Source organism: Orcinus orca, chromosome 10 (genome assembly GCF_937001465.1).
Source record: "Orcinus orca chromosome 10, mOrcOrc1.1, whole genome shotgun sequence".
Lineage (NCBI taxonomy): Eukaryota > Metazoa > Chordata > Mammalia > Artiodactyla > Delphinidae > Orcinus > Orcinus orca.
The window spans coordinates 99,490,891-99,505,239 of NC_064568.1; the positions used below are offsets into that span (position 1 = coordinate 99,490,891).

The following is a 14,349-nucleotide window of genomic DNA, read 5'->3' on the forward strand; positions in this document are numbered from 1 at the left end:
CTGAAGGGTTGCTAAGTAAGTGTCACAATAGTTTAAAACTGCTAAGAAGAGTGATGTATAAACAAAGCCCAAGTTCCAGTCATTATTATTAATAATTATAATTGTCATCATATCTGCCTCGAAGGCCCATTAAATTCCATGTGAGCAAAACATCTTTCCTAGAACCCCTTCCTCTTCTGTGTTAGTGACAGCACTCTTTACCCTGTTCCCCACACTAGCAAACTTCCCAGTTCCTTTTCTTTCAGGTCCCTTGTCTAATCTCTCATCAAGTTCTGTAGACCTGATTTTGTGTTTAATACTAGTATTATCCTCTTCATTGCTACTACTATTTACCCCAGTATTTGTCACCAAAGTATTGCAACATTTTTCTAATAGGTTCTTTTTGTTGCTGTTGTTAACTCTGCCCTCTCCACAGCTGCCTGAATAAATGGTATTATATCACTCTTTTGCCTAAAATCCTTCCAAGTTTCCCCAGGATCTACAGAAGAAGCGCTAGCCAGTTACCTTGGTCCATGAGGTCCTGCATGATGTAACCCCTCTCTTTCTCTCCAGCTTCATCTCCAGCCACTCCCTGGCACAAACATATGTTTCAGAAACACTCACTACTTGTGTCCACACACACACACACACACACACACACACACACAGACACACACACTTGCATCACCGTTTCTTGCCTTTGTGGCTTTGCGTTCTGACCCCACTCCCTGGAATAAATAATCAACCAGCGCTCATTGTTTAGAACTCAGTTCAAGGTTACTGCTTTCAGAAGGCACACGCCATCTTCTCTCCCTGTCCCCTCTCTGTGCCGTCACAGTGCACGTATTTATCAAGCATTGTAATTAACCAGTTTACGCCTTTCTTTCTTATTAGAAGGCAAACACATTTAGGGCTGAAACTATGTCTTCATCTTTTTTACCAACAGCACTTATCTCAGTGCCTGACACATAGTAAACACTCAATAACTGTTAAATATTTGAATTTATGGGAAGTAAGATTTTCATTACTTAGGCAAGTGCATGGGATAACAGCCATATTGTTTTCATTATGTCAGTTTAAAAACATATCTGCAAATTCTTTGAAATTCCTTACAGAGAAATGTGGCCTCTGCCTCCACTTCGTGAAACTGGGCAGGGTTTTGTCACTGTTTCAATCAACAGAGTACAGCAGAAGTGATGCTCTGTGACTTGCAATGCTGAGGAACCAAGACACAACTTCCTGCTTCCTGGCATGCTTGCTCTTGAAGTCTTTACTGGCCAAGTAAGCAGTTTGACAGCCCTGAGGCTACCATGCTATTGGGGAAGCCAAATATAGCCCATGTGGAGACCATATGGATGGGTTCTGAGACTATGTAAAGAGACAGAAAGATGCTCAGTCTCCAGCCATCCCAATCCCACCTCCATCACCTCTGTTCCAGCCACAGCTGCTCTGGCTGGTCCCTTCTAATATCACTTCTGAAACTTCTGACTTATAGAGATCGTGATAGATAAGAATGATTGTTGCTGTTTTAGGCCGGCCACTACATTTTTAGATGATTGGTTATACAGCAATAGAAAACTGGAACACTCTTTTTAAAGAGTAATTAAACATAATGGATTATAAAATTTAGAATTAATTACATATTCTTTTTAAATGAAATACTATTTAAAAATCAAATGAAAATACAGGCATACCTCAGAGATATTGCCGGTTCAGTTTCAGACCACTGCAATAAAGTGAGTATCACAATAAAGCGAGTCACAAATTTTTTGGTTTCTCAGTGCACATAAAAGTTATGTTTACACTCTACTGTAGTCCATTAGGTGTTCAATACTATTATGTCTTAGAAAACAATGTACACACCTTAATTAATACTTTGTGGTTAAAAAGTGCTAACCATTTTCTGAGCCTTCGGAGAGTCATAGCAGTAACATTAAAGATCACTGATCACCATAAAACAAATATAATAATAATGAAAAAGTTTGAAATATTGCACGAATTACTGAAAGGTGAAACAGATGCAAAGTGAGCAAATGCTTCTGGAAAACTGAGGCCAATAGACTTGCTCTGCACAGGGTCGCCGCAAACCTTCAATCTGTAAAAAAACACAGTATCTGCAAAGCTCAATAAAGCAGAGGGCAGTAAAACAAGGTCTGCCTGTAATTCTACAAACTTTAGAAAGAGAATTGTAAGAACTGCATAGAAAGAATGTTGAGCCCAACAGAGATTAGACATTGAAAGAGTGTTTAAGTAGATCAGAAAAAATAGAGCGAAAAAATATATACATAGTCGCATTTACAGACATCTGGGGAAGCTCGCATTTAATTTAAAAAAAAGATTATTAACAAAACAAGAGCATTTATCAACGTTGGTTTTGAAGGAATAAAGAAACCATATTTTCGTCCATGTTTTTCTCATTATGATGCACTGGAATAGTCTGCTTCTTAAGTAATTGGCCACACAGTCTTCTGACTTGATTTATTATTCTGTCAAGTAGAGTTCTGTGATTCTTGAAAGCACTTTAGAAATCGCTCGAGGTTTTAAAATTCATAAAAATAAATGAATTAAGAGCTAAGGATGAAGTGAAGTTCCTTTTGTACTTCACTTTCTGTATGATGATACCACTAGAAAAGCTATACAATTATATAATTATTTACATCCATGTGGTCCACTGTGTTGCACAAAGTGCTTTCATATATATTTGTTTTGTGTTTCTCGTCTAGCCTTGCAGAAGTGGGAATTATTTCTATATTGCAAATGAGATAACTAAAGCTAAATGAATAATTACCCCATGCCTCTTCCCCCTACTTCTAGTGGAATTGAATATGCTTTTAAGTCAGCAAATGTTGTTGTTTATTACATGTAAAACAGTGAGCTGAGTACTGCAGTATATGTAAAAGTGTATAAAACCCATTTTCTGGTTTCATGGAGTTTGTACTCTAACAGGGGGAGGCAGGGTGAAATAAATTGGCAAAAAATCTAATATTAACGCCAACTCTCAGGATTTTGGAGTTGAGGAAAGTCTCGTGCATTTGAAAGGCTCATAAAAAGCTATACTTAAATTGGCCTTTAAAATAGGTCATCTTATTTTCCTTAATAAAAATAAAACAGAAAAGTACAAAGGGTAATGCCCTTTTGTCCAAGTGTATAAAATTTTGTCCCATGAGGAGACTCAAGGAAGTAGAGTGGATTAGTAGTTCTTAGGTCAGAGACAAACACTGACCACTGGCCACATGGAAATCCTGGAATCTGATTCTTGGTTTGGTGCTCCAAGGATCAACAAGAGTGACGAGTCAGGCACATAAAGAACCAGGAGGGCATCAGATTGCAGCTTAAAATCTTACTATTCAGCCTGTCAACTTGTCATCATCTCTCCCAGTTTGGTCAGTTGTACATATGCCTTGAGAATTAATGTAAATATTCTAGACTAGAATCTAGGTTTACATTGATAATCTTTCTTCTGATTTTTAGTCTTCTTTGAAATATTGTGTTTTTCAGCTTCAGAAGACAAAGGAACTCCGGGGAGTGGCCTGCTGGCTGTGTCTGCATCTCTTGAAAATTGATTGACATTCAGAATCCAGGTGAGTTTCTTCCTTTGAATAAATCACCCTCTTTCCCATATATTATGACCACAGCTGTCAGTGGTCTCCAAGTCCAGCTAGTTAGAAATGGGGCTTTTGAAGCCAAAGTCACAGGTTCACTTTCGTCAAGGACCAGTTAGCTCCAGCCTGCTTCATCCCCGATATCTGAACCCACAATTGGGCTAGTCATTCCCCAGCCTCGAAGGGGAACTTGATACAACAGTGTGAATGGGCACATCCATCGCACCTGTAGACAGATGCAGATAAGCTAGAAGTCATACCCACGTGACTCAGTAACAGTGCATCAATCACAGATTCATAGAGCAGGGTCTGAGCCCCACAATTAACTGATTATGTAACCTTGGATGAATTCATTAAACTCTCTGAATCTTCAGAAGGAACAAATGTCAACTGGTCTCTGGTCATCTGCACCGACACTTCAATCTCACATTTGCAAAACCACAGTTATTTCCTTCCCAGCATCTCGATCTAATCCCATTCTCACACTTCCTAAATGAGTGTCCAGGACCCCTCTCAATTCTGTCACCCTAGTCAGGAATCTAAGGGTTTTCCTAGTTTCTTCCCCTTGCCTTTGTGTTTAATGAATTTTAAAAAATGGTCTCCTAAAAATGTTTTATATATCCCCCCATCTCATCCCTATTCCCTCATCCTTGGCGCCACCCTTTCTGTTTCTGGTTTGAATCACTGGAATCAACCCCTCATTGTGTCCCTTCCTCTCGCCTCATCCCTCCTCATCCTAACCCTGCCCTCAACCTTCCCTCGTGTGACCAGCAGAGCGCTGCCTCTCAGATGTATATCTCATTATGTAACCATGAGGCTCAATATTTTCCACTATCCTGCCGGCAGCTTCGTGTTCCACGTCAAACTCTGCCCCTCACGGTGTTCTCTGTCCAATCTTTGCACTTGTTTTTTGCCATTGCCTCTGCTCTTCCCTCTATGTGGAAAGCCCTCCTCCCTCCGGGACACCTGGGAGACTGCTTCACCCCAGGTCTCAGTTTACATGTCCCCATGTGCAAGGCTTTCTACACTCACTGGGTGAACTAAGGGGTTTGGGGGTTGGTTGGGGTTTTTTCCCCAAGAAAACAAACCTTGTGAAAATTATTTATAATTTTGTAATTGTTTCTCCTGTTTTTCCCAACACATTCTAAAATCATGACGAAGACAGATTACCTCTTGATCACTATATTCCCCCGTATTTAGAATAGTGTCTGGCACAGAGTGACCACGAGGTAGGTAGGTCTAACCAACACGTGAAAGTGTGAATGCTAAACGGAAAAACATGTAGTCTAATGGCACCTGATGATTTGGCTGTACCTTTGGGCTGCAAGAGCCATAGAGGGTGGACATTCAGCAAGGCCAATCCAGAACTATAGAGAAATGGAGGGTGGACATGAGCTAGAAAGTTACAGGGCACTGGGTACTGAGTGGGAGAAGGGCCAAAATAGGAGCCCTCAGAATCAGGATGGGGGGTGGAGCTCAGAAAAAAACAGTTTGAGGTTGTTTCCTGTGGAGTTCTGTTCTGTGTGATCATCTGCTAATACTCCCCATAAATCCGTAAATCAGGAATGTGTGGGCACTCGGGTGTACGTGTGGGGGGGTGGGATTATGTGTGTGTTTGAGAGAAAGAGAGGAGACAGAGACAGAGAAATATAGAGATAGAGATGAGAGAGAGAGAGAGAATGAGAGAATCTTAGGTGTACCTTTGAAAATAAGTAGGGCTTTGTTTCCTGCTGGGTGGATGGGCTATAGCACCCAGACCATCATTTCACAGTTAGGTATCCAAGCAGCAGAGGAGACCCAGTGAATTCCTTGAGAAACCTTGGACATAGACTTTGGAATTAAGGGTTTGAGTCAGTCTTGGCTTAGTATTGAAGAGTAAGACTGCTTCTCATGTTGTCTCTGAGTGACAGTAGGAATGGAAACTTCATGATTAATGTCAATTTTGTATTCTAATAAACACAACCTCCAACTCTGCTCTATTTTAATCTCCAAAGTCTGAACCCACTCCCTGTTATAAATTAGGGAGGTTCATCCACCCTCTCAGTTTCTGGGGGGTTGAATAATATTCTGTGGGTCTGAATATCTGAATATTTCTACCTGAACCAATGAAGCAATCATAAAAACATATCCCTTGATGTATTAAGGCACTTCCTGGTACCTTCATGCAGTGTAAGTAATGCAATAGTCTTGTCTCTCGTTGAAAGTCAGTCGTGTGTTCCTACATCCTTGGGAGTCACTTCCCTGAAGAACACCGATCACAGAGCATAACTCCACATTACCTTGGAGACCTGCTTTCAAGGGTTCTTTTCTTCCTGAAGCCCACCCAGGTTTTCATTAGCTCACATGACTTGTTGCCCTGTACTTGTATCAGAACTCTCGGGGAGCTTTATTATCCATTATATTGCTTCACTGCATGGACCAGGTACCTCCATCATTAAGCGGAAAGAAACAATAAGCACTGCACTCCTGGGCACAGCTTGGGCAGAAGGGCATTGTAAGCTGGGCGATGGCTTAATGGTCCACAAGGTGCAGAGGCTCTGCCAACTTTAACTGAGCCTCAGCTCTCCTTCCTTTTAGAGTGAAAGAAAAAAATAAAGTGCAACCCTGCCTCATCATTTAGGCATTCATTTCAGATGTGTTTACTGTAATTGTCTCTTCCCAGACCTCCCTGTTCATTCATACTTCCCCTGCTAGGAGAGGAGCATGGTATTTTAGCTATTTGAATATTTTTGAAGAAATTGTATAAACATTGTTGCAAAATCATTTTGTTCTGTTCCCATTCAACTTTCAGAGAATTCACAAATTTGACTTACTGTTTTCTAGTGACATCACCTCTTGATACTGCCCTGCCTTCCTCTCGCCATTCAAAAGAAGTAACAGGATCACCAGATATACCATGTAGTTAGTTCATGGTTATAAATAGGGTTTTCTTTCACCAATAAGAGCTAAACTTGCTTTAATCTAGCATCTGGAAACTAAAAATAAGTCACCCTTTTGCAATTCTCCCAAATACACTGATGTGTCCACAGACTTTGATGTGAGAAGCCATCCAGCCATTCTTTTTTTTTCCTTGTCCATATGAATTAGATGTGTTTTTATTTACTTACTTATCTTAATAAATGTATATAGTGTTGCTGAGAGATGCTTCTAATATTAGTGACCACAAGTCTCTGGAAAATCAGGTATTTCCTTACACAATTCAGTTTTGAGGCTTAATCAACACTTCATATTTATGTAGGGACCTGTATCTTTACCCAGTTTTTCTCATCTCACTGCGCTTCAGTTATGCATCCCAAATCAGACAGTCTCAAACCTGCGTATTTTATTTATTTATATTTTTTAAACCTGCTTATTTTAATCACATCTTCACTTTTTGGCTTTCTCTGGGCCTAGTGCATCTACATATCCATATTAGAAACAGATGCAGAAGAAATTTTGAGTAAATTGAGAGACAAATCATGTTCCTGAATGGGGAGGCTAAAGACTAAGATGTCAATTTCTCATAAATCTATTGATAAGTTTGATATCATTCCAAATAAACTTTAAATATATATATATATATGTATATTTGAGAACTTGAGAATTTAAGTTGATCTGCAAATAAAAGGTTTCGTCTAGGTAGGAAGACTCAAGAACTTTGGGAAAAAAAAAAAGTAATAAGGGGAGGCTTGTTTTTGCCAATAAATATACTACAAAAAAATTTTAAATGAGTAGTAGAAGAAAATAATTAATAAAACCTGATAGATATAAAATAGTATTTGATAAAGATAGTCACACAAGTAAATGAGAGAATTAAAAAAAAGAGTTAAGTGGTGCTGGGACAATTGGTAATATATTTGGAAAAGTAAAATAAAATCAGATCCTCAACTCATATCTTACACTAGCTTAAATTATATATGGAATAAAAAGATTACTGTAGGGCTTCCCTGGTGGTGCAGTGGTTGAGAGTCCGCCTGCCGATGCAGGGGACACGGGTTCGTGCCCCGGTCCGGGAAGATCCCACATGCCGTGGAGCGGCTGGGTCCGTGAGCCATGGCCGTTGAGCCTGCGCATCCGGAGCCTGTGCTCCGCAACGGGAGAGGCCACAACAGTGAGAGGCGCACATACCGCAAAAAAAAAAGATTACTGTAAAACATAAAAAAAGAAAGAAGAGAATATAAGCAAATGATAAGGTGATTCTTTCTAAGCAAAAGAGAAGTGGAAAACTTCACAGTAAAGAAGAAAGAGATTAGACCACAAAATAATTTAGTTAAAACTTATATATGGATAAAAATCGGATAAATAAAATTAAATTTCAAATTGGGGAATTTAGTTGAGACAAACTTGTTAAAGTATTAATGGTTTCAATATACCATAAGTTAAAATAAATAAGATACTAATAATCTAATTGAGTAAAAAATGGTAAGATAACTTGAAGAGAAAATTCATAATAAAAATACAATAAAATTCTATTTTTCTTGCAATCTAGCAATCAAATAAAGGCAAAATAATTAAGATATGTTTGCCTTCAGAATGTGAAAATATGTACAGTGTATAGACTGGCTATGGTGATAAGAGCTCAGTGTTAGTCTCCCACTCTCCTTGTAACAAATTACCACAAGCTTAGTGCCTTAAAAAACAGAAATCTATTTTATTACAGTTCTGGAGAACAGATGTCCAAATCAGTTTCAGTAGGCTAAAGTCAAGTTGTCAGCGGGGCCACACTCCCTCCTGAGAGTCTAGGGGAGAATCCATTCTTGCCTCTTCCAGCTTTTGTTGGCTGCCATATTCCTTGGTTTGTGGCCACATCACTCCAATTTCTGCCTCTTTGGTCACAGAGCCGAGAGGTCAAATATCCCTACTTCTCCTTCTTAGAACAATGCTTGTGATTACTTTTAGGACCCACATGGATAATGCAGGATACTCTTCCCATCTCAAGATCATTAACTTAATCACATGTGTAAAAAAACATTTTTTTAATGTAAGGCAGTATTGACAGTTTCTAGGGATTAGAATCCTACTCACTCACATTCTGCCAGTGGAAACAGAGATGGGGAGGAACTCAGGAAAACAAGTTGGTACACATCACAAGTCTGAAATGACCACACCCTATATATAGTTCCACTACTAAGGTAACAAAAAGTCATTGATGGAAAATTACACTTCTTACAAATGTATTTAAATTATTTTTTAAAATGGACAATCTGTTTAACAATGGATCCATGTGTCTGTAAATAAATAAGTTCAGGTTTAAAATTATGTTGTGAAAAATATATAATCATGTACAATTCATGAGAAAATATTTTAAAAAGTTAAATAGATACTTCCATCTCAATAAATGTATTTTTATGTTGTTATTATGGCTATATTTATATTATTAATATGTTCATGTACATGAAAATATGATTGCCCCAAAAGTCTAAATGCAGTTTTAAGCTTTAATAACTTCAGAAGTAGAAGTGCTGCAATTTTTTGAAAATTTGAATAATTAGCAATCAGCCTTTGTAATTTCTGTTTTTTCAGAAATTTGTCCATTTCCTCTAAATTATAGTTTTTATAAAATTTTTCATAGTATCCTATTATTTTTAAAAAATCTGTTTAATTTTAGAATAGTTTCAGGTTCACAGAAAAGTTACAAAGATAGTGCAGAGAATTTCCATATATCCTACCCCCAGATTTGATAAAAATTCATAGTTCCCCCTGAGGGAAGTGGTTACAGCAGAACCTAGAATAAAGATGATGACTTCTTGACTTTTAAGTTTTCAAGGTACTATCCAGGTGTGAGACAAAAAATATTTTAAAAGAGAACATGAGCAGGTTGAACCAATATTTCTTCTTATCCTCCCCAGATTAGGAAAAAGGCCCTTGTGCAGGGGTCAGGGGACTCAAATCTTTTTGAAGAGGGAAGAGGAAAGTCCAAAGTCAGTATGGGGTCTTCAAACACTGTATCTTGCAGACCAAGTCCTAGAAGACACCCAATGACTGGTTAACAGTTATTTGCTGAACCCCTCCTCTGTGCTAGGCTCTGGAGGTACCAGGTATGAGCAAAAGTAAACCCACCCTTTATCCACAGTTGGAAAATTTCCCTTAGAAAGGGAAACACTGTGGGCGTATGCAGAAGTGGAAGAAGCAACATCTTCCAAAAAACGCAGGGTGAGAGTGAGACCAGGGACCCATAGAAACCTTTCTTCTTCAGAGACAGACAGGGATTGGAAGAAGCTATTTAGTATTTTATTGAGGGGACTGTAATCATGGTTTCTGTCTTGAGGCTTTTATCTTTTCATTGATGTAAGAGGCAATGGTGTCTGGAAAGAATAAAGCAGGAGCTTTAGTGAACCAGGATGTGCTTTAAAGAGCTCCGCTAGGAAATATTCGACAGGGGTAAATAAATGTGTATAACAGGATGGGAAAAGAAAAGAAAAGAAAAATGCCTGATGGCGTGCCTAAATTTAGGGAGCTTGAAACCATGGGGAAACCAATGTGCTGAGTAATGGGTTTTCTTCTTCATTGGATATTGGACTGAGCCTAATACCTTTAACCACCCAACTTCCGCCACTCCAAAGGCAGGCAACCAAAAGAATATGGTTCCGGCCGTTTCTGTCTAGCCCCAGCCTCAATCTTGAACCCGTTCATCTGGTCCCTCTTCACACTCAGCTTCCACATCTGTCCTGAAGATTTTGATCTCCTAAAATTCTCAGCTGCTGACCTATAGCTTGCACCTTTGTTCTCCAGGCAAATTTAAAGGCAGTAAGGAGATTGAGTGAACACTGAGATAATTAATAGGGAATATCAGTTATCCAGATTAAGTGGGGGAAAAAAATAAGAGTTATTTCCAAAGAGGACCTACAAATGATGGTAATGGAGTAACTGGGAGAGTTGGAAGGGATGACAGAGAAAGCTAAAGTGAATGTGGGGAGGTGAAAAAGTTAGTGGGGTTAACAGTTTACGGTCAGAGATGAGAATTTCTGACTTTACCATAATGCAGTGGAAACACATTTGCCCTGTGACCAAAATCCAAGGTGTGGTCAATTAGTGTGGGTTGAGAGTCAAGTAAAGGTTAAGGTTGTTAACATTTTGTTTCTGAAGGACTTTAAAACTGGAGTATTGGATAATCAACAACAATTCATATTATCGTATTAGTCTTCCAGCACTATCAAGTAATTTTCACAGAAACTTTGCAATAGTAATATTTTTAAAAAACCACAACTGTTCCATGTATATACTACAGATAGGGGAGAGTGTGGAAGGTGGAGAGAGAGAGAGATGGAGACAGAGAGAGAATGACAATGAATTAATATAGTATCAATGTAGTACAAAGAACAATCAGTATCACACTTTCAGTAAATTTAATAATTTAATGTCTCTGTCATTCCTTCCAACTCTCCCGATTACTCCATTACCATCATTTGTAGGTCCTCTTCTGTCTATTGTCGTAGTATTTGCCATACGCTGGAGTCCATGTAAAAGATTTCCAGCAATCTTCGGAAAACTGATAATTTTTGTGATCCATTGATCTAGTGATAAAAACTATAAAAGGATAAGAAACTGGCAAACCCAGAGAAGACCAATGAAAGGTTTTGCTTGTTTGTTCAAAACAGGTGAAATGTTTATAAATGTAATAGATTTTTAGAGGCAATCCTAGACTTGATAGATGACAAATATTTTAGCTCTTCTTCTCAGACAGAGAAATACAAGGCACAGAAAAGTAAATGGCTTTTCCCAAGTGAGAATGAGAACCCAAGGATCTCTCTCATCTTTAATCAGGAGAATAGAAATCCATCCTTTGAATTCTGGAACTAGTCTTTATTACAGTTTTACAGTGAAAACCTATTCCTCTCTCCCCTCCCCTTCCTGATTCCTGTAATCACTAAGACTGAGGCCAAATGCCAGAGAAACCTCTATTGTAGGAGGATGGAAATGCAGGAGATGGTGACAGCAGTTGTGTTTCTTTTCACTTCCTTTCGTCTTCTTTCTTTTCTTTTTTTTTAAAATTAATTAATTAATTTTTGGCTGTGTTGGGTGTTCGTTTATGTGCGAGGGCTTTCTCTAGTTGAGGCAAGCGGGGGCCACTCTTCATCGCCGTGTGCGGGCCTCTCACTATGGCGGCCTCTCGTTGCGCAGCACAGGCTCCAGTCGCGCAGGCTCAGTAGTTGTGGCTCACGGGCCCAGTCGCTCCGTGGCATGTGGGATCCTCCCAGACCAGGGCTCGAACCCGTGTCCCCTGAGTTAGCAGGCAGATTCTCAACCACCGCGCCACCAGGGAAGCCCCTTTTCTTTTCTTTTAAATGGCTTTTTCCTCGGTGTTTAGCATCCCTAAACTTTCTGCCTATAAAAAACTGGATTCTGGTATCTATGCAGAATAAACATATGACTGTGTTTAAAGGGGGATCATTTGTTGATTTCTTTGCTACCTATACAGCTGGAGGAAGGACTCCGGAAAACCACGCGGGTGTACACGGAAACTCCATTCTTTCGTTTGTGAATGCCTGAAACATGCCCAAACAAGCTAGAGTGTGGAACTGGAGCCTCCAAGGATCTCCCAGGTACCATAGCAACAAATCACAAGGGTTCTGTACAATACAGCATGTCAATGAAGGTATGACTGCAAGGCTCCTTTACGTGTAGATGGTTGATAAGATCGACTCCAGCTATTCTGACCATTACGGTATAAGGAGTCTCATGTCAACACAGCTGCCTTATCAACTTTAATGCTTTAACGACTCTGTTGTGGTGAATATGCAATGACTTTGATAGTTATGATTTGCCGTACTTAGAAACATGTGGATTAAGCAAGGCTGAAATTACATGTGAATCCAATCTTTGAAACACTAAACCTTTGTTGCAATTCCTTCTTTCCCTCTCTTGAAGTAACATTGATTATTAATAGCTGATTATTAAACTAATTAAAATTTATTTAGAGAAGGAGAAAAATATCAAATAGAGCAAAGAGAAAATTAAAACTCATTCTTAACTTTACCATGAAAATATAATCATCAAATATAACCAACTTTAAGCAGTTCATCTATTAAAAAAGTTATTTTTTATTTAACATTTTATCCTGAGCATTTTCCTACTATCCTATTTAATATATAATGTTTCATTTAATCATGTTCTACTGTTGGGCATTTAGACTATTTCTAATTTCAGTATATTCTAAATAAAGTTATACTGGAATGTTTTTCTATGTTTTAACATGTACTTGACATATAGTCTAGAATTGAAACTACTGTATCAAATGTTGTACATTCCTTTAAACTTTCGATATAAATTTCTTCCAGGAAAGAAAGCATAAAATAATTCGTATTTATTTTCACTTTCACAGCACAAGGTGCTGCTACATTTTACAAGCCTCTGTAGTTATCCTAATTACATTAATTTACAGATATTGTGGTACTAGTGTTTACTTTTTCAGGCTTATTGTCAATTCCCTTATTTTATTCATGAAGTGTGTGTGTTCTTTGCCCACTTGATTAGATTTAGCCTATTCCTATTATTTTGCACAAATGTTTTGCTTTTTTCTGACTTGAAAATACTTTCTTCATTTTTTGGCTTTCTTCACAATTTCATTTATATATTTATTGCATTTGGAAGTCTGTTACACATAACCAGATATACTGAAAATTTTATTTGGAGTTCTCTACTTACTTTTATGATCTCTATGCAAGATTAGATAAGTATTTCCAAAATTTTCTTCTAGGTGTTTTATTATTCAGAATTTCTTATTTAATTTTATTACTTATCTGGAAAGTACCCTAATGCTTTCTATGTGTATATTATTCACATGGCCTCAAACGGAGATGGATTTATACCTTGTATAATAAAACAAAATTAAGCCTAATTCATTTTCTTAACAATAAAAAATTAATCTTTAAAGATAGTAACTCTAATACTGACAAAAATATGCTTCAAAAGTATTAAAGACATACTTGAAGAAAGGTAATATATGAATTAATTAAAAGTGGGTACAATAAGAGACAATGCTGTTAATTGAAAACATTTACATTGGAGTAATATCTACATCTTTTTTCCTTTAATAATAATAATGGTATCTAGGCGTTGTCTATTAACTTATCAGTCTCTCATTGTCTAATTTTTATTGCACTTCAGAGTACAAGTCCATTCACATTAAGAATGTGTGCTTGCCACATAGGAAAAAATGGATCAACCTGCCTTTACTCTGTTTCCCAGTTTATTGTGAGAAAATCACCTTTTTGGGGCCTACTGACTTTGAAACCCCTTTTGAAAGGAGCACTGTGTGCGCTCTTCAGGTCTAGAGCTTTGTTCTACATGCTTTCTCAAACTTGCTGTGGTGAAAGAACTGAAAGCAATTACAAAATGTTGTTTATGTCCAGCAAAATAGAGAGCAGGACTGAGTCTTATTTGGCTGTGATTTACAATGAATATATGGTGAAGCAGCTAACATAACTTACAAGATATCTTTGCACCAAACTTAGCAGTGAAGGGTGTACACTCACTGGGCCGTAGCAGGGAGTACTCTTTTATTAAGTTCCACCCAGTACAACCTCGATGAAATGTACATAACACCACTGCAAAAACAAGAAACAAATGAGAGAATTATTCATTTCTATATTCTCCACAGAGTTCAGCACATGGTGTTTTGCAAGTAGAAAATTTTCTGTATGATAAATAGTCACTGAACTGTGACAATATTACTATATTGCATTATGAAAAAGCAATCAGCCATTTTTAAACAATTTGTTTTAGCTATATGAGATGGATTTTGTATATTGTTTTCTTGCTCAACATTTTATTATGAGTATTTTCCCTA

General features: G+C 37.9%; 1 long non-coding RNA gene across 2 annotated transcripts in view; it reads left to right on the forward strand.

Annotated features, from left to right (window-relative positions):
- The first annotated feature begins 3,474 nt into the window (after positions 1–3,474).
- LOC125965550 (uncharacterized) overlaps positions 3,475–14,349 on the forward strand; it is a 169,014-nt gene continuing 158,139 nt past the window's right edge. For both annotated transcript variants that reach the window (XR_007479575.1, XR_007479576.1), the window contains exons 1-2: positions 3,475–3,560; positions 11,980–12,103. This is a non-coding gene — a long non-coding RNA (uncharacterized LOC125965550). The remainder of the gene's footprint in view (positions 3,561–11,979; positions 12,104–14,349) is intronic.